Below are 22,525 nucleotides of genomic sequence, written 5' to 3' on the forward strand. Positions count from 1 at the left end.
TGGAACTCTACACTGCACATGCTTCAGAGACTGTGCGAACAGAGGCGTGCTGTTATGTTTTTGTGGGAGGATACACATACACGGACAGGCAGTAGGATGGCAGACATGGAGTTGTCAGGTGTGCAGTGGTCGAAGGTACAAGACATGTATCAAGTCCTTCAGTGTTTTTGAGGAATGCACACGGCTGGTTAGTGCAGACAACGCCATAATAAGCATGAGCATCCCCCTAATGCGTCTGCTGATGCAAAGTTTGACGCACATAAAGGAGCAGGCGTCTGCAGCAGAGGAAGAGGAAAGCCTTGATGACAGTCAGCCATTGTCTGGTCAGGGCAGTGTGTTGTGAATTCTGTGGCTGAATTCACTCCTGTGGTCACAAGTGGTACTGCAGCTTCTGAGCTTCCTCCCTCAGGTGTTCTGGTGAGCTCGTTAACTGCTTCATTACTTAACTTCGCCTGATGCTGCTATCCTTGCTCCTTGTCAATGTTTCAGTGTTGGATCTGAGCTTCTCCTGATTGTTCCTGTGACCTGCTGCTCTGTATAGCTAAGTGCTTTTTGCTTTTTTGTTGCTTTTTTTCTGTCCAGCTTGTCTTTTGTTTTGCTGGAAGCTCTGAGACGCAAAGGGTGTACCGCCGTGCCGTTAGTTCGGCACGGTGGGTTTTTTTTGCCCCCTTTGCGTGGTTTTGCTTTAGGGTTTTTTGTAGACTGCAAAGTTCGCTTTACTGTCCTCGCTCTGTCCTAGAATATCGGGCCCCACTTTGCTGAATCTATTTCATCCCTACGTTTTGTCTTTTCATCTTACTCACAGTCATTATATGTGGGGGGCTGCCTTTTCCTTTGGGGAATTTCTCTGGGGCAAGTCAGGCCTATTTTTCTATCTTCAGGCTAGCTAGTTTCTTAGGCTGTGCCGAGTTGCCTAGGTAGTTGTTAGGCGCAATCCACAGCCGCTTTTAGTTGTGTTTAGGATAGGATCAGGTGTGCAGTCTACAGAGTTTCCACGTCTCAGAGCTCGTTCTTGTATTTTTGGGTATTTGTCAGATCACTGTGTGCGCTCTGATCGCTAAACACACTGTGTTTCTGGATTGCCTTCATAACACCTGTCATTAGCAAACATAACAGTACAAGGAGCCAAACTAATGATTCTCAATAGAGTGAAAGAAAAAGTTCTGACATCATTTTTTTTTTTTTTCTGCTCTGTGTTCACTTTTTTTTTTTCCCCTAGACATTTGGGTGATTCTGGACACAGGTGTGGACATGGATATTCAGGGTCTGTGCTCTTCAATGGATAATCTCGTTATAAATGTACAAAAAATTCAAGATACTATTGATCAGAAATCTATGTTAGAACCAAGAATTCCTATTCCTGATTTGTTTTTTGGAGATAGAACTAAGTTTCTAAGTTTCAAAAATAATTGTAAGCTATTTCTGGCCTTGAAACCTCATTCTTCTGGTAATCCTATTCAACAGGTTTTGATTATTATTTCTTTTTTGCGCGGCGACCCTCAAGACTGGGCATTTTCTCTTGCGCCAGGAGACCCTGCATTGAGTAGTGTCGATGCGTTTTTCCTGGCGCTCGGATTGCTGTACGATGAGCCTAATTCAGTGGATCAGGCTGAGAAAAATTTGCTGGCTTTGTGCCAGGGTCAGGATGATATAGAAGTATATTGTCAGAAATTTAGGAAATGGTCAGTACTCACTCAGTGGAATGAATCTGCGCTGGCAGCTTTGTTCAGAAAGGGTCTCTCTGAGGCTCTTAAGGATGTCATGGTGGGATTTCCTATGCCTGCTGGTTTGAATGAGTCTTTGTCTTTGGCCATTCAGATCGGTCGACGCTTGCGCGAGCGTAAATCTGTGCACCATTTGGCGGTACTGCCTGAGGTTAAACCTGAGCCTATGCAGTGCGATAGGACTATGACTAGAGTTGAACGGCAGGAATACAGACGTCTGAATGGTCTGTGTTTCTACTGTGGTGATTCCACTCATGCTATTTCTGATTGTCCTAAGCGCACTAAGCGGTCCGCTAGGTCTGCCGTCATTGGTACTGTACAGTCCAAATTCCTTCTGTCCATTACCTTGATATGCTCTTTGTCGTCGTTTTCTGTCATGGCGTTTGTGGATTCGGGCGCTGCCCTGAATCTGATGGATTTGGATTATGCTAAACGTTGTGGGTTTTTCTTGGAGCCTTTGCGGTGTCCTATTCCATTGAGAGGAATTGATGCTACACCTTTGGCCAAGAATAAACCTCAATACTGGGCCCAGCTGACCATGTGCATGGCTCCTGCACATCAGGAAGTTATTCGCTTTCTGGTGTTGCATAATCTGCATGATGTGGTCGTGTTGGGGTTGCCATGGCTACAAACCCATAATCCAGTATTGGATTGGAATTCCATGTCGGTATCCAGCTGGGGTTGTCAGGGGGTACATGGTGATGTTCCATTTTTGTCGATTTCGTCATCCACCCCTTCTGAGGTCCCAGAGTTCTTGTCTGATTATCAGGATGTATTTGAAGAGCCCAAGTCCGATGCTCTACCTCCGCATAGGGATTGTGATTGTGCTATCAATTTGATTCCTGGTAGTAAATTCCCTAAAGGTCGATTATTTAATTTATCCGTGCCCGAACACGCCGCTATGCACAGTTATGTGAAGGAATCCCTGGAGAAGGGACATATTCACCCATCGTCATCACCACTGGTAGCAGGGTTCTTCTTTGTAGCCAAGAAGGATGGTTCGCTGAGACCGTGTATTGATTACCGCCTTCTTAATAAGATCACTGTTAAATTTCAGTATCCCTTGCCATTGTTATCTGACTTGTTTGCTCGGATTAAGGGGGCTAGTTGGTTCACTAAGATAGATCTTCGTGGTGCGTATAATCTGGTGAGAATCAGGCAAGGAGATGAATGGAAAACTGCATTCAATACGCCCGAGGGTCATTTTGAGTATCTAGTGATGCCGTTCGGACTTGCCAATGCTCCATCTGTGTTTCAGTCTTTTATGCATGACATCTTCCGTGAGTATCTGGATAAATTCCTGATTGTTTACTTGGATGACATTTTGATCTTCTCAGATGATTGGGAGTCTCATGTGAAGCAGGTCAGAATGGTTTTTCAGGTCCTGCGTGCTAACTCTTTGTTTGTGAAGGGATCAAAGTGTCTCTTCGGTGTGCAGAAAGTTTCATTTTTGGGGTTCATCTTTACCCCTTCTACTATCGAGATGGATCCAGTTAAGGTCCAAGCCATCCAGGATTGGATTCAGCCGACATCTCTGAAAAGTCTGCAAAAGTTCCTGGGCTTTGCTAATTTTTATCGTCGCTTCATCTGTAATTTTTCTAGCATTGCCAAACCATTGACCGATTTGACCAAGAAGGGTGCTGATTTGGTTAATTGGTCTTCTGCTGCTGTGGAAGCTTTTCAGGAGTTGAAGCGTCGTTTTTGTTCTGCCCCTGTGTTGTGTCAGCCAGATGTTTCTCTTCCGTTCCAGGTCGAGGTTGATGCTTCTGAGATTGGAGCAGGGGCGGTTTTGTCACAGAGAGGTTCTGATTGCTCAGTGATGAAACCATGTGCTTTCTTTTCCAGGAAGTTTTCGCCCGCTGAGCGTAATTATGATGTGGGCAATCGAGAGTTGCTGGCCATGAGGTGGGCATTCGAGGAGTGGCGTCATTGGCTTGAAGGAGCTAAGCATCGCGTGGTGGTATTGACTGATCATAAGAACTTGACTTATCTCGAGTCTGCCAAGCGCTTGAATCCTAGACAGGCCCGTTGGTCGTTATTTTTTGCCCGCTTCGACTTTGTGATTTCGTACCTTCCGGGCTCTAAAAATGTGAAGGCGGATGCTCTGTCTAGGAGTTTTGTGCCCGACTCTCCGGGTTTATCTGAGCCAGCGGGTATCCTCAAGGAAGGAGTCATTGTGTCTGCCATCTCCCCTGATTTGCGGCGGGTGCTGCAAAAATTTCAGGCGAATAAACCTGATCGTTGTCCAGCAGAGAAACTGTTCGTCCCTGATAGGTGGACTAATAAACTTATCTCTGAACTTCATTGTTCGGTGTTGGCTGGTCATCCTGGAATCTTTGGTACCAGAGAGTTAGTGGCTAGATCCTTCTGGTGGCCATCTCTGTCACGGGATGTACGTACTTTTGTGCAGTCCTGTGGGATTTGTGCTAGGGCTAAGCCCTGCTGTTCTCGTGCCAGTGGGTTGCTTTTGCCCTTGCCGGTCCCAAAGAGGCCTTGGACACATATTTCGATGGATTTCATTTCTGACCTTCCCGTTTCTCAAAAGATGTCAGTCATTTGGGTGGTCTGTGATCGCTTTTCTAAGATGGTCCATCTGGTGCCCTTGGCTAAATTGCCTTCCTCCTCTGATTTGGTACCTTTGTTCTTTCAGCATGTGGTTCGGTTGCATGGCATTCCTGAGAATATTGTTTCTGACAGAGGTTCCCAGTTTGTTTCAAGGTTCTGGCGAGCCTTTTGTGGTAGGATGGGCATTGACCTATCCTTTTCCTCGGCTTTCCATCCTCAGACTAATGGCCAGACCGAACGAACCAATCAGACCTTGGAAACATATCTGAGATGTTTTGTTTCTGCAGACCAGGATGATTGGGTGTCCTTTTTGCCGTTGGCTGAGTTCGCCCTTAATAATCGGGCCAGCTCGGCTACCTTGGTTTCTCCATTTTTTTGCAATTCTGGGTTCCATCCTCGTTTCTCTTCAGGACAGGTTGAGTCTTCGGACTGTCCTGGTGTGGATTCTGTGGTGGATAGGTTGCAGCAGATCTGGACTCAGGTAGTGGACAATTTGATCTTGTCCCAGGAGAAAGCTCAACTTTTCGCTAATCGCAGACGCCGTGTGGGTCCCCGACTTCGTGTTGGGGATCTGGTTTGGTTATCTTCTCGTCATATTCCTATGAAGGTTTCCTCTCCTAAATTTAAACCTCGTTTTATTGGTCCGTATAGGATTTCTGAGGTTCTCAATCCTGTGTCTTTTCGTTTGACCCTCCCAGACTCCTTTTCCATACATAATGTATTCCATAGGTCGTTGTTGCGGAGATACGTGGCACCTATGGTTCCATCTGTTGAGCCTCCTGCCCCGGTTTTGGTGGAGGGGGAATTGGAGTATATTGTGGAGAAGATTTTGGATTCTCGTGTTTCTAGACGGAAACTCCAGTATCTGGTTAAATGGAAGGGTTATGCTCAGGAAGATAATTCCTGGGTTTTTGCCTCTGATGTTCATGCTTCCGAACTTGTTCGTGCCTTTCATGCGGCTCATCCTGGTCGGCCTGGGGGCTCTGGTGGGGGTTCGGTGACCCCTCCTCAAGGGGGGGGTACTGTTGTGAATTCTGTGGCTGAATTCACTCCTGTGATCACAAGTGGTACTGCAGCTTCTGAGCTTCCTCCCTCAGGTGTTCTGGTGAGCTCGTTAACTGCTTCATTACTTAACTCCGCCTGATGCTGCTATCCTTGCTCCTTGTCAATGTTTCAGTGTTGGATCTGAGCTTCTCCTGATTGTTCCTGTGACCTGCTGCTCTGTATAGCTAAGTGCTTTTTGCTTTTTTGTTGCTTTTTTTCTGTCCAGCTTGTCTTTTGTTTTGCTGGAAGCTCTGAGACGCAAAGGGTGTACCGCCGTGCCGTTAGTTCGGCACGGTGGTTTTTTTTTGCCCCCTTTGCGTGGTTTTGCTTTAGGGTTTTTTGTAGACTGCAAAGTTCGCTTTACTGTCCTCGCTCTGTCCTAGAATATCGGGCCCCACTTTGCTGAATCTATTTCATCCCTACGTTTTGTCTTTTCATCTTACTCACAGTCATTATATGTGGGGGGCTGCCTTTTCCTTTGGGGAATTTCTCTGGGGCAAGTCAGGCCTATTTTTCTATCTTCAGGCTAGCTAGTTTCTTAGGCTGTGCCGAGTTGCCTAGGTAGTTGTTAGGCGCAATCCACAGCCGCTTTTAGTTGTGTTTAGGATAGGATCAGGTGTGCAGTCTACAGAGTTTCCACGTCTCAGAGCTCGTTCTTGTATTTTTGGGTATTTGTCAGATCACTGTGTGCGCTCTGATCGCTAAGCACACTGTGTTTCTGGATTGCCTTCATAACACCTGTCATTAGCAAACATAACAGCAGTGTACAGGACGAGGTAGCGGATGAATAGGAGGAGGAGGAGGATGAGGAGGATGATGGGGATGAGTATTTTTTTAATGAGGAAGCTTCTCCGGGACCAATAGCAAATGGTGGCGTTGCAAGGTCGGGTTCAGGTTTTTTTAGGGAGACAAGTGACGTAGATTTGCCTGAAACTGCCCCTCAACCCAGCACAACAGCACATTTGACAACTGGAACTTACGTATCCTGAAAATAGACCCACGCATTATTAAAATGATGACCGATGATGATTACTGGTTGGCCTGCCTCCTTGATCCTCGCTATAAAGGCAAATTGCTAAATATTATGCCACATGACAACCTGGAACAAATATTAGCAACCAAACAATCAACTCTTGTTGACCGTTTATTTCAGGCATTCTCAGCACACAGCGCCGGTGATCGTTCTCACACGAGCTGCAGGGGGCAGCAGGCAAGAGGTGTTAGAGGTGCACAAATCAGAAGTGGCGTTGGACAGAGGGGTTTTCTGACCAGGTTGTGGAGTGATTTTGCTATGACCGCAGACAGGACAGGTACTGCAGCATCAATTCAAAGTGACAGGAGACAACATTTGTCCAGTATGGTTACTAACTATTTTTCAACCCTTATCGACGTTCTCCCTCAACCGTCATTCCCATTTGATTACTGGGCATGCAAATTAGACACCCGGCCAGACTTGGCAGAATATGCATTGCAGGAGCTTGCTTGCCCAGCAGCTAGTGTGCTATCAGAAAGGGTATTCAGTGCTGCTGGTTCAATATTAACCGAAAAAAGGACTCATCTGGCTACCCAAAATGTTGATGATCTAACCTTCATTAAAATGAACCACTACTGGATTTTGAATTATTTTGCCCCACCTTTCCTGGCTGACACCTAGCTTTCTTATGCTTGTGGACTGCTCTGACTGACTTTTCCAATCTCGTAATTTGCAGCAGCTGTTTGTCCAGCATACGACATGTTTACACCTCCGTAAATGGCCAAACTCCCTCCACGGGGCCGTGGTCTCGTCACTTGGCGCAAGCACCCGTGAGAGTGCCGTTTGTCTGAAGAGGTGGGTGTGCACGCTTTTGGTCGACGGCACTGCCACTGGGTCCCTCATAGTACAATAAAGTGTCTCTGGCGGTGGTGGCGTGCAACCAACGTCAGACACACCGTTGTAACATGAGGGGCCCTGGGCCTGTACCGCCGGCCACAAGACAGTTCCCTCCCTCCCCAGCTCAAACAGTGCTCTACGATTTGCAAAATTATCTCTCACAGCTCCACCAATGTTTAGTCTATGCGCTGACATCCTTCAATGCCTGGCACTGACAATACCAATGTGTTGACATGAATACATGCCAGAACCGATACCATAACATGACCATATTAATGGGAAATACTCCTGAAAGAGCACTATATTAATCATACGAAAAAAACAAGGAGCCAAGAAAATCCCAAGTATAATTACCTATAAAAATATGTAACATATACCATGAGAAATCTTCATAAAAAATGTCAAAATTTTATTCAAACATTAACACAGAAACATATACAAAAAATAAACATATAATAAATTAGGACAGATGAGTAATGCGACAATGCATACAGGCAGTGCCAAAACTGTCTATAATTGAAAGGGTTCCCAAATATATAGCCACAATAATACATGTGCCTAGACCACAGTATCATAATTATAAGTAACCCAATGAGACCCATATACATCAGTGGGTGAGCCACAGATATATACCACCAGACTCCATAACTCCATATGTGGAATATATACAAGACCCATAATGAAGATAGGGTATATGCAAAAAGTCACCGGAGGAGAGAGGCTGGAGAAAGTAAGGTCTCACCCATTATGACAGAAGCTGGAGAAAGTTTTTTTCGTATGATTACCAATGTGTTGACATGTATGATGCTACTTAAAATAGTCAGGGGCAGTGTCCTATATTTACACCAGTAAATAATTTGCGCCAAATTACTAGGTCTGAAACTCAGCAGAGGAGCCCACCCCTGTACCTAAGTATGCCACCCTTTTGTTTTTTGGTTTTGTTGCATTGCGAGACATTAACATCTATTTATTTTTTGTGAGTACTAACTGTCAGACACTCATTACAATCGGCCTCCGCTGACAACACCAATGCTGCCTGTGTACCCCTGCAAGATAATTCCAAGTGCATAGAGCCTACTTTTGTTATGTTAGGCCTACTAAGCCTGTCTGCGGTCCCTCCTTCCAATAGTCCTCCACTGACCACACCAATGCTGTCCGTGTAACCCTGGAACCTATTTTAAATTGCATAGAGCATTCTTTTTTTAATTGTAGGCATACTAAATCTGTCTGCGGTCCATAATAGAAATTGTCCTTCACTGACCACACCACTGCTGCCCGTGTACCCCTGGAACCTATTTTAAAGTGCCTACAGCCTACTTTTCTTATGTTAGGCCTACTAAGCCTGTCTGCAGTCCCTCCTTCCAATAGTCCTCCACTGACCACACCACTGCTGCCCGTGTACCCCTGGAACCTATTTTAAAGTGCCTACAGACTACTTTTGTTATGTTAGGCCTACTAAGCCTGTCTGCGGTCCCTCCTTCCAATAGTCCTCCACTGACCACACCACTGCTGCCCGTGTACCCCTGGAACCTATTTTAAATTGCATAGAGCATCCTTTTTTAAATTGTAGGCGTACTAAGTCTGTCTGCGGTCCATAATAGAAATTGTCCTTCTCTGACCACACCACTGCTGCCCGTGTACCCCTGGAACCTATTGTAAAGTGCCTACAGCCTACTTTTCTTAGGTTAGGCCTACTAAGCCTGTCTGCGGTCCCTCCTTCCAATAGTCCTCCACTGACCACACCACTGCTGCCCGTGTACCCCTGGAACCTATTTTAAAGTGCCTACAGCCTACTTTTGTTATGTTAGGCCTACTAAGCCTGTCTGCGGTCCCACCTTCCAATAGTCCTCCACTGACCACACCACTGCTGCCCGTGTACCCCTGGAACCTTTTTTAAAGTGCCTACAGCCTACTTTTGTTATTTTAGACCTACTAAGCCTGTCTGCAGTCCCTCCTTCCAATAGTCCTCCACTGACCTCACCACTGCTGCCCGTGTACCCCTGGAACCTATTTTAAATTGCATAGAGCATCCTTTTTTTAATTGTAGGCGTACTAAGTCTGTCTGTGGTCCATAATAGAAATTGTCCTTCACTGACCACACCACTGCTGCCCGTGTACCCCTGGAACCTATTTTAAAGTGCCTACAGCCTACATTTCTTATGTTAGGCCTACTAAGTCTGTCTGCGGTCCCTCCTTCCAATAGTCCTCCACTGTTCACACCACTGCTGCCTGTGTACCCCTGTAACCTTTTTTTAAACTGCATTGAGCCAAATTTTTTGTTTAAGGCCTACTACCTGTGTCTGTCTGCGCCAATTAATACAGCTGTCCTCCTCTGAAAAAAGCTGAGCGTCAATAGTCTGGTGTTCAGCTTATAGGAATTTGAAAACTGCATTAGGGCTATTACTTCGGTAGGGCCTACTAACGGTGTCTGCCGCTCCAAGGTGTTCTCCAGGTTGCCTCTCCATAGCTTCGATCTTCTAGCTCTCGTTAAGTAGTTGTTGAAACAACACTGCATTAGGCCTACAAGTTGGGTCTGGGTTGTAGAGACGGTGTCTGCCGCTCCAAGGTGTTCTCCAGGTTGCCTCTCCATAGCTTCGATCTTCTAGCTCTTGCTAAGTAGTTGTTGAAACAACACTGCATTAGGCCTACAAGTTGGGTCTGGGTTGTAGAGACGGTGTCTGCCGCTCCAAGGTGTTCTCCAGGTTGCCTCTCCATAGCTTCGATCTTCTAGCTCTCGTTAAGTAGTTGTTGAAACAACACTGCATTAGGCCTACAAGTTGGGTCTGGGTTGTAGAGACGGTGTCTGCAGCTCCAAGGTGTTCTCCAGGTTGCCTCTCCATAGCTTCGATCTTCTAGCTCTCGTTAAGTAGTTGTTGAAACAACACTGCATTAGGCCTACAAGTTGGGTCTGGGTTGTAGAGACGGTGTCTGCCGCCCCAAGGTGTTCTCCAGGTTGCCTCTCCATAACTTCGATATTCTAGCTCTCGTTAAGTAGTTGTTGAAACAACACTGCATTAGGCCTACAAGTTGGGTCAGGGTTGTAGAGACGGTGTCTGCCGCTCCAAGGTGTTCTCCAGGTTGCCTCTCCATAGCTTCGATCTTCTAGCTCTCGTTAAGTAGTTGTTGAAACAACACTGCATTAGGCCTACAAGTTGGGTCTGGGTTGTAGAGACGGTGTCTGCCGCTCCAAGGTGTTCTCCAGGTTGCCTCTCCATAGCTTCGATCTTCTAGCTCTCGTTAAGTAGTTGTTGAAACAACACTGCATTAGGCCTACAAGTTGGGTCTGGGTTGTAGAGACGGTATCTGCCGCTCCAAGTTGTTCTCCAGGTTGCCTCTCCATAGCTTCGATCTTCTAGCTCTCGTTAAGTAGTTGTTGAAACAACACTGCATTAGGCCTACAAGTTGGGTCTGGGTTGTAGAGACGGTGTCTGCCACTCCAAGGTGTTCTCCAGGTTGCCTCTCCATTGCTTCGATCTTCTAGCTCTCGTTAAGTAGTTGTTGAAACAACACTGCATTAGGCCTACAAGTTGGGTCTGGGTTGTAGAGACGGTGTCTCCCCCTCCAAGGTGTTCTCCAGGTTGCCTCTCCATTGCTTCAATCTTCATGCTCGTGTTAAGTAGTTGTTGAAACAACACTACATTAGGCCTACAAGTTGGGTCTGGGTCGTAGAGACGGTGTCTGCCGCTCCAAGGTGTTCTCCAGGTTGCCTCTCCATTGCTTCGATCTTCTAGCTCTCGTTAAGTAGTTGTTGAAACAACACTGCATTAGGACTAAAAGTTGGGTCTGGGTTGTAGAGACGGTGTCTCCCGCTCCAAGGTGTTCTCCAGGTTGCCTGTCCATTGCTTCAATCTTCATGCTCGTGTTAAGTAGTTGTTGAAACAACACTACATTAGGCCTACAAGTTGGGTCTGGGTCATAGAGACAGTGTCTGCCGCTCCAAGGTGTTCTCCAGGTTGCCTCTCCATTGCTTCGATCTTCTAGCTCGCGTTAAGTAGTTGTTGAAACAACACTGCATTAGGCCTACAAGTTGGGTCAGGGTTGTAGAGACAGTGTCTCCCGCTCCAAGGTGTTCTCCAGGTTGCCTCTCCATTGCTTCGATCTTCTAGCTCGTGTTAAGTAGTTGTTGAAACAACACTACATTAGGCCTACAAGTTGGGTCTGGTTCGTAGAGACAGTGTCTGCCGCTCCAAGGTGTTCTCCAGGTTGCCTCTCCATTGCTTCGATCTTCTAGCTCTCGTTAAGTAGTTGTTGAAACAACACTGCATTAGGCCTACAAGTTGGGTCTGGGTTGTAGAGACGGTGTCTCCCCCTCCAAGGTGTTCTCCAGGTTGCCTCTCCATTGCTTCAATCTTCATGCTCGTGTTAAGTAGTTGTTGAAACAACACTACATTAGGCCTACAAGTTGGGTCTGGGTCGTAGAGACGGTGTCTGCCGCTCCAAGGTGTTCTCCAGGTTGCCTCTCCATTGCTTCGATCTTCTAGCTCTCGTTAAGTAGTTGTTGAAACAACACTGCATTAGGACTAAAAGTTGGGTCTGGGTTGTAGAGACGGTGTCTCCCGCTCCAAGGTGTTCTCCAGGTTGCCTGTCCATTGCTTCAATCTTCATGCTCGTGTTAAGTAGTTGTTGAAACAACACTACATTAGGCCTACAAGTTGGGTCTGGGTCGTAGACACAGTGTCTGCCGCAACAAGGTGTTCTCCAGGTTGCCTCTCCATTGCTTCGATCTTCTAGCTCGCGTTAAGTAGTTGTTGAAACAACACTGCATTAGGCCTACAAGTTGGGTCAGGGTTGTAGAGACAGTGTCTCCCGCTCAAAGGTGTTCTCCAGGTTGCCTCTCCATTGCTTCGATCTTCTAGCTCGTGTTAAGTAGTTGTTGAAACAACACTACATTAGGCCTACAAGTTGGGTCTGGTTCGTAGAGACAGTGTCTGCCGCTCCAAGGTGTTCTCCAGGTTGCCTCTCCATTGCTTCGATCTTCTAGCTCTCGTTAAGTAGTTGTTGAAACAACACTGCATTAGGCCTACAAGTTGGGTCTGGGTTGTAGAGACGGTGTCTCCCGCTCCAAGGTGTTCTCCAGGTTGCCTCTCCATTGCTTCAATCTTCATGCTCGTGTTAAGTAGTTGTTGAAACAACACTACATTAGGCCTACAAGTTGGGTCTGGGTCGTAGAGACGGTGTCTGCCGCTCCAAGGTGTTCTCCAGGTTGCCTCTCCATTGCTTCGATCTTCTAGCTCTCGTTAAGTAGTTGTTGAAACAACACTGCATTAGGACTAAAAGTTGGGTCTGGGTTGTAGAGACGGTGTCTCCCGCTCCAAGGTGTTCTCCAGGTTGCCTCTCCATTGCTTCAATCTTCATGCTCGTGTTAAGTAGTTGTTGAAACAACACTACATTAGGCCTACAAGTTGGGTCTGGGTTGTAGAGACGGTGTCTGCCGCTCCAAGGTTTTCTCCAGGTTTCCTCTCCATTGCTTCGATCTTCTAGCTCTCGTTAAGTAGTTGTTGAAACAACACTGCATTAGGCCTACAAGTTGTGTCTGGGTTGTAGAGACGGTGTCTCCCGCTCCAAGGTGTTCTCCAGGTTGCCCCTCCATTGCTTCAATCTTCATGCTCGTGTTAAGTAGTTGTTGAAACAACACTACATTAGGCTTACAAGTTGAGTCTGGGTCGTAGAGACGGTGTCTGCCGCTCCAAGGTGTTCTCCAGGTTGCCTCTCCATTGCTTCGATCTTCTAGCTCTCGTTAAGTAGTTGTTGAAACAACACTGCATTAGGCCTACAAGTTGGGTCTGGGTTGTATAGACGGTGTCTCCCGCTCCAAGGTGTTCTCCAGGTTGCCTATCCATTGCTTCAATCTTCATGCTCGTGTTAAGTAGTTGTTGAAACAACACTACATTAGGCCTACAAGTTGGGTCTTGGTCGTAGAGACGGTGTCTGCCACTCCAAGGTGTTCTCCAGGTTGCCACATATTCAAAGCTGCATAGAGCCTATTTTGTTATTTTAGGCCTACTAAGTCTTTCTGCGCTCCCTCCTTCCAATTGTCCTCCACTGAGCACACCAATGCAGACCGTGTACCCATGTAACCTTTTTTAAACCTGCGTCGAGCCATCTTTGTGGTACTTACTACTTACTTACCTACTTGCAGTGTCTGGCTGCGCCACTCAATACAGCTGTCCTCTATAAAAAAATGACCTGCAATTATCAGGTTTTCAGCCTATCGGAATTTTAAAACGCCAGTGGGCCTACTAGTTTGGTTGGGGCCTACTAACAGTGTCTGCCGCTCCTTGCTGTTCTCCTGGTTTCCTGTCCTGAAATTCCATTTTCAGGCTCTCGTTAAGTAGTTGTTCATGTTAGACTGCATTTGGCCTACTAGTTGGGTTGGTTAAGTAAATAAGGCAGCACACTGCAGCGCTAGAACATACAAACTTGAAAAACGAAATTTGAACTGCATTACTGCACTAGAACTATGAAAAATGAGAGCGTTTAGCGCAGAAAAATGGCCAATTTTATGTGTACCTGGTAGCCCCTTTACGGCATCTCTCTTCTACCAGGTCCTACACTTGCCTTACCTCGCTGAGAATAAACGTCTCCATCTGAATGGGTACATGTGAAACCTCTTCCTAGACTAAAATTCTCTCTCTCTATGGAGGGGTATTGGACCTGCTGTAATTAAAACACCTGTGGCTAGGAGGCGGAGTGCACGATCAGAAGGCTAGAGAATACATTTCAAAAACCTGACCGGCACATCCAAACATAGACTCAGTGTGAACAGGTGCTGAACCTAGAGTCGCCAACTCGTATATAGTTAAGTAAATAAGGCAGCACACTGCAGCGCTAGAACATACAAACTTGAAAAACGAAATTTGAACTGCATTACTGCACTAGAAATATGAAAAATGAGAGCGTTTAGCGCATAAAAATGGCCAATTTTATGTGTGCCTGGTAGCCCCTTTACGGCATCTCTCTTATACCAGGTCCTACACTTGCCTTACCTCGCTGAGAATAAACGTCTCCATCTGAATGGGTACATGTGAAACCTCTTCCTAGACTAAAATTCTCTCTCTCTATGGAGGGGTATTGAACCTGCTGTAATTAAAACACCTGTGGCTAGGAGGCGGAGTGCACGATCAGAAGGCTAGAGAATACATTTCAAAAACCTGACCGGCACATCCAAACATAGACTAAGTGTGAACAGGTGCTGAACCTAGAGTCGCCAACTCGTATATAGTTAAGTAAATAAGGCAGCACACTGCAGCGCTAGAACATACAAACTTGAAAAACGAAATTTGAACTGCATTGCTGCACTAGAAATATGAAAAATGAGAGCGTTTAGCGCATAAAAATGGCCAATTTTATGTGTACCTGGTAGCCCCTTTACGGCATCTCTCTTATACCAGGTCCTACACTTGCCTTACCTCACTGAGAATAAACGTCTCCATCTGAATGGGTACATGCGAAACCTCTTCCTAGACTAAAATTCTCTCTCTCTATGGAGGGGTATTGGACCTGCTGTAATTAAAACACCTGTGGCTAGGAGGCGGAGTGCACGATCAGAAGGCTAGAGAATACATTTCAAAAACCTGACCGGCACATCCAAACATAGACTCAGTGTGAACAGGTGCTGAACCTAGAGTCGCCAACTCGTATATAGTTAAGTAAATAAGGCAGCACACTGCAGCGCTAGAACATACAAACTTGAAAAACGAAATTTGAACTGCATTACTGCACTAGAAATATGAAAAATGAGAGCGTTTAGCGCAGAAAAATGGCCAATTTTATGTGTACCTGGTAGCCCCTTTACGGCATCTCTCTTATACCAGGTCCTACACTTGCCTTACCTCGCTGAGAATAAACGTCTCCATCTGAATGGGTAGATGTGAAACCTCTTCCTAGACTAAAATTCTCTCTCTCTATGGAGGGGTATTGGACCTGCTGTAATTAAAACACCTGTGGCTAGGAGGTGGAGTGCATGATCAGAAGGCTAGAGAATACATTTCAAAAACCTGACCGGCACATCCAAACATAGACTCAGTGTGAACAGGTGCTGAACCTAGAGTCGCCAACTCGCATATAGTTAAGTAAATAAGGCAGCACACTGCAGTATTAGAACATACAAACTTGAAAAACAAAATTTGAACTGCATTACTGCACTAGAACTATGAAAAATGAGAGCGTTTAGCGCATAAAAATGGCCAATTTTATGTGTACCTGGTAGCCCCTTTACGGCATCTCTCTTCTACCAGGTCCTACACTTGCCTTACCTCGCTGAGAATAAACGTCTCCATCTGAATGGGTACATGTGAAACCTCTTCCTAGACTAAAATTCTCTCTCTCTATGGAGGGGTATTGGTCCTGCTGTAATTAAAACACCTGTGGCTAGGAGGCGGAGTGCACGATCAGAAGGCTAGAGAATACATTTCAAAAACCTGACCGGCACATCCAAACATAGACTCAGTGTGAACAGGTGCTGAACCTAGAGTCGCCAACTCGTATATAGTTAAGTAAATAAGGCAGCACACTGCAGCGCTAGAACATACAAACTTGAAAAACGAAATTTGAACTGCATTACTGCACTAGAAATATGAAAAATGAGAGCGTTTAGCGCATAAAAATGGCCAATTTTATGTGTGCCTGGTAGCCCCTTTACGGCATCTCTCTTATATCAGGTCCTACACTTGCCTTACCTCGCTGAGAATAAACGTCTCCATCTGAATGGGTACATGTGAAACCTCTTCCTAGACTAAAATTCTCTCTCTCTATGGAGGGGTATTGAACCTGCTGTAATTAAAACACCTGTGGCTAGGAGGCGGAGTGCACGATCAGAAGGCTAGAGAATACATTTCAAAAACCTGACCGGCACATCCAAACATAGACTAAGTGTGAACAGGTGCTGAACCTAGAGTCGCCAACTCGTATATAGTTAAGTAAATAAGGCAGCACACTGCAGCGCTAGAACATACAAACTTGAAAAACGAAATTTGAACTGCATTACTGCACTAGAAATATGAAAAATGAGAGCGTTTAGCGCATAAAAATGGCCAATTTTATGTGTACCTGGTAGCCCCTTTACGGCATCTCTCTTATACCAGGTCCTACACTTGCCTTACCTCACTGAGAATAAACGTCTCCATCTGAATGGGTACATGCGAAACCTCTTCCTAGACTAAAATTCTCTCTCTCTATGGAGGGGTATTGGACCTGCTGTAATTAAAACACCTGTGGCTAGGAGGCGGAGTGCACGATCAGAAGGCTAGAGAATACATTTCAAAAACCTGACCGGCACATCCAAACATAGACTCAGTGTGAACAGGTGCTGAACCTAGAGTCGCCAACTCGTATATAGTTAAGTAAATAAGGCAGCACACTGCAGCGCTAGAACATACAAACTTGAAAAACGAAATTTGAACTGCATTACTGCACTAGAAATATGAAAAATGAGAGCGTTTAGCACAGAAAAATGGCCGATTTTATGTGTACCTGGTAGCCCCTTTACGGCATCTCTCTTACACCAGGTCCTACACTTGCCTTACCTCGCTGAGAATAAACGTCTCCATCTGAATGGGTAGATGTGAAACCTCTTCCTAGACTAAAATTCTCTCTCTCTATGGAGGGGTATTGGACCTGCTGTAATTAAAACACCTGTGGCTAGGAGGCGGAGTGCACGATCAGAAGGCTAGAGAATACATTTCAAAAACCTGACCGGCACATCCAAACATAGACTCAGTGTGAACAGGTGCTGAACCTAGAGTCGCCAACTCGTATATAGTTAAGTAAATAAGGCAGCACACTGCAGCGCTAGAACATACAAACTTGAAAAACGAAATTTGAACTGCATTACTGCACTAGAAATATGAAAAATGAGAGCGTTTAGCGCATAAAAATGGCCAATTTTATGTGTGCCTGGTAGCCCCTTTACGGCATCTCTCTTATATCAGGTCCTACACTTGCCTTACCTCGCTGAGAATAAACGTCTCCATCTGAATGGGTACATGTGAAACCTCTTCCTAGACTAAAATTCTCTCTCTCTATGGAGGGGTATTGAACCTGCTGTAATTAAAACACCTGTGGCTAGGAGGCGGAGTGCACGATCAGAAGGCTAGAGAATACATTTCAAAAACCTGACCGGCACATCCAAACATAGACTAAGTGTGAACAGGTGCTGAACCTAGAGTCGCCAACTCGTATATAGTTAAGTAAATAAGGCAGCACACTGCAGCGCTAGAACATACAAACTTGAAAAACGAAATTTGAACTGCATTACTGCACTAGAAATATGAAAAATGAGAGCGTTTAGCGCATAAAAATGGCCAATTTTATGTGTACCTGGTAGCCCCTTTACGGCATCTCTCTTATACCAGGTCCTACACTTGCCTTACCTCACTGAGAATAAACGTCTCCATCTGAATGGGTACATGCGAAACCTCTTCCTAGACTAAAATTCTCTCTCTATGGAGGGGTATTGGACCTGCTGTAATTAAAACACCTGTGGCTAGGAGGCGGAGTGCACGATCAGAAGGCTAGAGCAGGGGTCCCCAACTCCAGTCCTCAAGGCCCACCAACATGTCATGTTTTCAGGATTTCCTTAGTCTTGCCCAGGTAATAATTGCATCACCTGTGCAATGCAAAGGAAATCCTGAAAACATGACCTGTTGGTGGGCCTTGAGGACTGGAGTTGGGGACCCCTGGGCTAGAGAATACATTTCAAAAACCTGACCGGCACATCCAAACATAGACTCAGTGTGAACAGGTGCTGAACCTAGAGTCGCCAACTCGTATATAGTTAAGTAAATAAGGCAGCACACTGCAGCGCTAGAACATACAAACTTGAAAAACGAAATTTGAACTGCATTACTGCACTAGAAATATGAAAAATGAGAGCGTTTAGCACAGAAAAATGGCCGATTTTATGTGTACCTGGTAGCCCCTTTACGGCATCTCTCTTACACCAGGTCCTACACTTGCCTTACCTCGCTGAGAATAAACGTCTCCATCTGAATGGGTAGATGTGAAACCTCTTCCTAGACTAAAATTCTCTCTCTCTATGGAGGGGTATTGGACCTGCTGTAATTAAAACACCTGTGGCTAGGAGGCGGAGTGCACGATCAGAAGGCTAGAGAATACATTTCAAAAACCTGACCGGCACATCCAAACATAGACTAAGTGTGAACAGGTGCTGAACCTAGAGTCGCCAACTCGTATATAGTTAAGTAAATAAGGCAGCACACTGCAGCGCTAGAACATACAAACTTGAAAAACGAAATTTGAACTGCATTACTGCACTAGAAATATGAAAAATGAGAGCCTTTAGCGCATAAAAATGGCCAATTTTATGTGTACCTGGTAGCCCCTTTACGGCATCTCTCTTATACCAGGTCCTACACTTGCCTTACCTCGATGAGAATAAACGTCTCCATCTGAATGGGTACATGTGAAACCTCTTCCTAGACTAAAATTCTCTCTGTCTATGGAGGGGTATTGGACCTGCTGTAATTAAAACACCTGTGGCTAGGAGGCGGAATGCACGATCAGAAGGCTAGAGAATACATTTCAAAAACCTGATCGGCACATCCAAACATAGACTCAGTGTGAACAGGTGCTGAACCTAGAGTCGCCAACTCGTATATAGTTAAGTAAATAAGGCAGCACACTGCAGCGCTACAACATACAAACTTGAAAAACGAAATTTGAACTGCATTACTGCACTAGAAATATGAAAAATGAGAGCGTTTAGCACATAAAAATGGCCAATTTTATGTGTACCTGGTAGCCCCTTTACGGCATCTCTCTTATACCAGGTCCTACACTTGCCTTACCTCGATGAGAATAAACGTCTCCATCTGAATGGGTACAAGTGAAACCTCTTCCTAGACTAAAATTCTCTCTCTCTATGGAGGGGTATTGGACCTGCTGTAATTAAAACACCTGTGGCTAGGAGGCGGAGTGCACGATCAGAAGGCTAGAGAATACATTTCAAAAACCTGACCGTCACATTCAAACATAGATTCAGTGTGAACAGGTGCTGAACCTAGAGTCGCCATCTCGTATATAGTTAAGTAAATAAGGCAGCACACTGCAGAGCTAGAACATACAAACTTGAAAAACGAAATTTGAACTGCATTACTGCACTAGAAATATGAAAAATGAGAGCGTTTAGCGCATAAAAATGGCCAATTTTATGTGTGCCTGGTAGCCCCTTTACGGCATCTCTCTTATACCAGGTCCTACACTTGCCTTACCTCGCTGAGAATAAACGTCTCCATCTGAATGGGTACATGTGAAACCTCTTCCTAGACTAAAATTCTCTCTCTCTATGGAGGGGTATTGAACCTGCTGTAATTAAAACACCTGTGGCTAGGAGGCGGAGTGCACGATCAGAAGGCTAGAGAATACATTTCAAAAACCTGACCGGCACATCCAAACATAGACTCAGTGTGAACAGGTGCTGAACCTAGAGTCGCCAACTCGTATATAGTTAAGTAAATAAGGCAGCACACTGCAGCGCTAGAACATACAAACTTGAAAAATGAAATTTGAACTGCATTACTGCACTAGAAATATGAAAAATGAGAGCCTTTAGCGCATAAAAATGGCCAATTTTATGTGTACCTGGTAGCCCCTTTACGGCATCTCTCTTATACCAGGTCCTACACTTGCCTTACCTCACTGAAAATAAACGTCTCCATCTGAATGGGAACATGTGAAACCTCTTCCTAGACTAAAATTCTCTCTCTCTATGGAGGGGTATTGGACCTGCTGTAATTAAAACACCTGTGGCTAGGAGGCGGAGTGCACGATCAGAAGGCTAGAGAATACATTTCAAAAACCTGATCGGCACATCCAAACATAGACTCAGTGTGAACAGGTGCTGAACCTAGAGTCGCCAACTCGTATATAGTTAAGTAAATAAGGCAGCACACTGCAGCGCTACAACATACAAACTTGAAAAACGAAATTTGAACTGCATTACTGCACTAGAAATATGAAAAATGAGAGCGTTTAGCACATAAAAATGGCCAATTTTATGTGTACCTGGTAGCCCCTTTACGGCATCTCTCTTATACCAGGTCCTACACTTGCCTTACCTCGATGAGAATAAACATCTCCATCTGAATGGGTACATGTGAAACCTCTTCCTAGACTAAAATTCTCTCTCTCTATGGAGGGGTATTGGACCTGCTGTAATTAAAACACCTGTGGCTAGGAGGCGGAGTGCACGATCAGAAGGCTAGAGAATACATTTCAAAAACCTGACCGGCACATTCAAACATAGATTCAGTGTGAACAGGTGCTGAACCTAGAGTCGCCATCTCGTATATAGTTAAGTAAATAAGGCAGCACACTGCAGAGCTAGAACATACAAACTTGAAAAACGAAATTTGAACTGCATTACTGCACTAGAAATATGAAAAATGAGAGTGTTTAGCGCATAAAAATGGCCAATTTTATGTGTGCCTGGTAGCCCCTTTACGGCATCTCTCTTATACCAGGTCCTACACTTGCCTTACCTCGCTGAGAATAAACGTCTCCATCTGAATGGGTACATGTGAAACCTCTTCCTAGACTAAAATTCTCTCTCTCTATGGAGGGGTATTGAACCTGCTGTAATTAAAACACCTGTGGCTAGGAGGCGGAGTGCACGATCAGAAGGCTAGAGAATACATTTCAAAAACCTGACCGGCACATCCAAACATAGACTCAGTGTGAACAGGTGCTGAACCTAGAGTCGCCAACTCGTATATAGTTAAGTAAATAAGGCAGCACACTGCAGCGCTAGAACATACAAACTTGAAAAACGAAATTTGAACTGCATTACTGCACTAGAAATATGAAAAATGAGAGCTAGAACTGTAGTGCCACCTATTGGAAGGTAGCAATCCTACATGTCAATGTTGACCCTTTAACGAGCCTTGTCACATGACTTAGGATAATAGCCAAACCAGAATCTCATCTCTGCATGCTTAGCATGTCAATCTCCGCTAGCAGAAATGATACTTCTTGGATAACGGTCTGACGCCTCTCACACAGCCAAACCAGACCTCTGCTTTGCACTGACGAGGGGAAGTATCCCGAAACACAGTGTCTGCAAACTGAGATTCTGCTTTGGCTATTATCCTAAGTCAAGTGACAAGGCTCGTTGAGTCATATCAATGACAGGTAATGATTGTTGTTTCTTCCATGCATATACATAATCGCCTTAAGTACTACAGTATAAACAAAGTTTTGCTGGTCCTGCTTGGACAAAACAGCATTTTAGCTTCATCTAGCTACTATTTGACATGTCACCTAATGTATACCTTTCATCTCTGCCTTCAAACCCACTTCTTTCTGGCCACAGAAATCAACAGTAACTTGAATATATCTTTCTGTGTGAACAGCCAATAAAATATGCAATTGAGAAGTGTTGCATTTTAACCCCTTCACGACATGCGCCGTACTAGTACTGCGCATGCCGTGTCACCCCCTTTGATGTGGGTTCCGGCGGTGAGCCCACATTAAAGTCGCGACATGTCAGCTGTTTTGCACAGCTGACATGTGCGCGCAATAGCGGCGGGTGAAATCGCTATTCACCCGCTGCTATTAACCTGTTAAATGCCGCTGTCAAACACAGACCGGCATTTAACTACCGCATCCGGCCGGGCGGGCGGAAATGACGTCATCGTCGACCCCCGTCACATGATCGGGGGTCGGCGATGCATCAGGAAGGTAACCATAGAGGTCCTTGAGACCTCTATGGTTACTGATGCAGGCCTGCTGTGAGCGCCCCCCTGTGGTCGGCGCTCATAGCACACCTGCATTTCAGCTACATAGCAGCGATCTGACGATCGCTGCTATGTAGCAGAGCCGATCAGGCTATGCCAGCTTCTAGAAGCATGGCACAAGTAAAAAAAAATGTTTTTAAAAATATGAAAAAAATATAAAAAATATAAAAGTTTAAATCACCCCCCTTTCGCCCCATCCTAAATAAAACAATAAAAAAAAAATCAAACATACACATATTTGGTATTGCCGTGTTCAGAATCGCCCGATCTATCAATTAAAAAAAAGCATTAACCTGATCGCTAAACGGCGTAGCGAGAAAAATATCCGAAACGCCAGAATTACGTTTTTTTGGTCGCCGCGACATTGCATTAAAATGCAATAACGGGCGATCAAAAGAATGTATCTGCACAAAAATGGTATCATTAAAAACATCAGCTCGGCACGCAAAAAATAAACCCTCAAGCGACCCCAGATCACGAAAAATGGAGACGCTACAGTTATCGGAAAATGGCACTTTTTTTTTTTTTTTTTTAGCAAAGTTTGGAATTTTTTTTCACCACTTAGATAA

This window comes from Ranitomeya imitator, chromosome 3 (assembly GCF_032444005.1).
Source record: "Ranitomeya imitator isolate aRanImi1 chromosome 3, aRanImi1.pri, whole genome shotgun sequence".
NCBI lineage: Eukaryota > Metazoa > Chordata > Amphibia > Anura > Dendrobatidae > Ranitomeya > Ranitomeya imitator.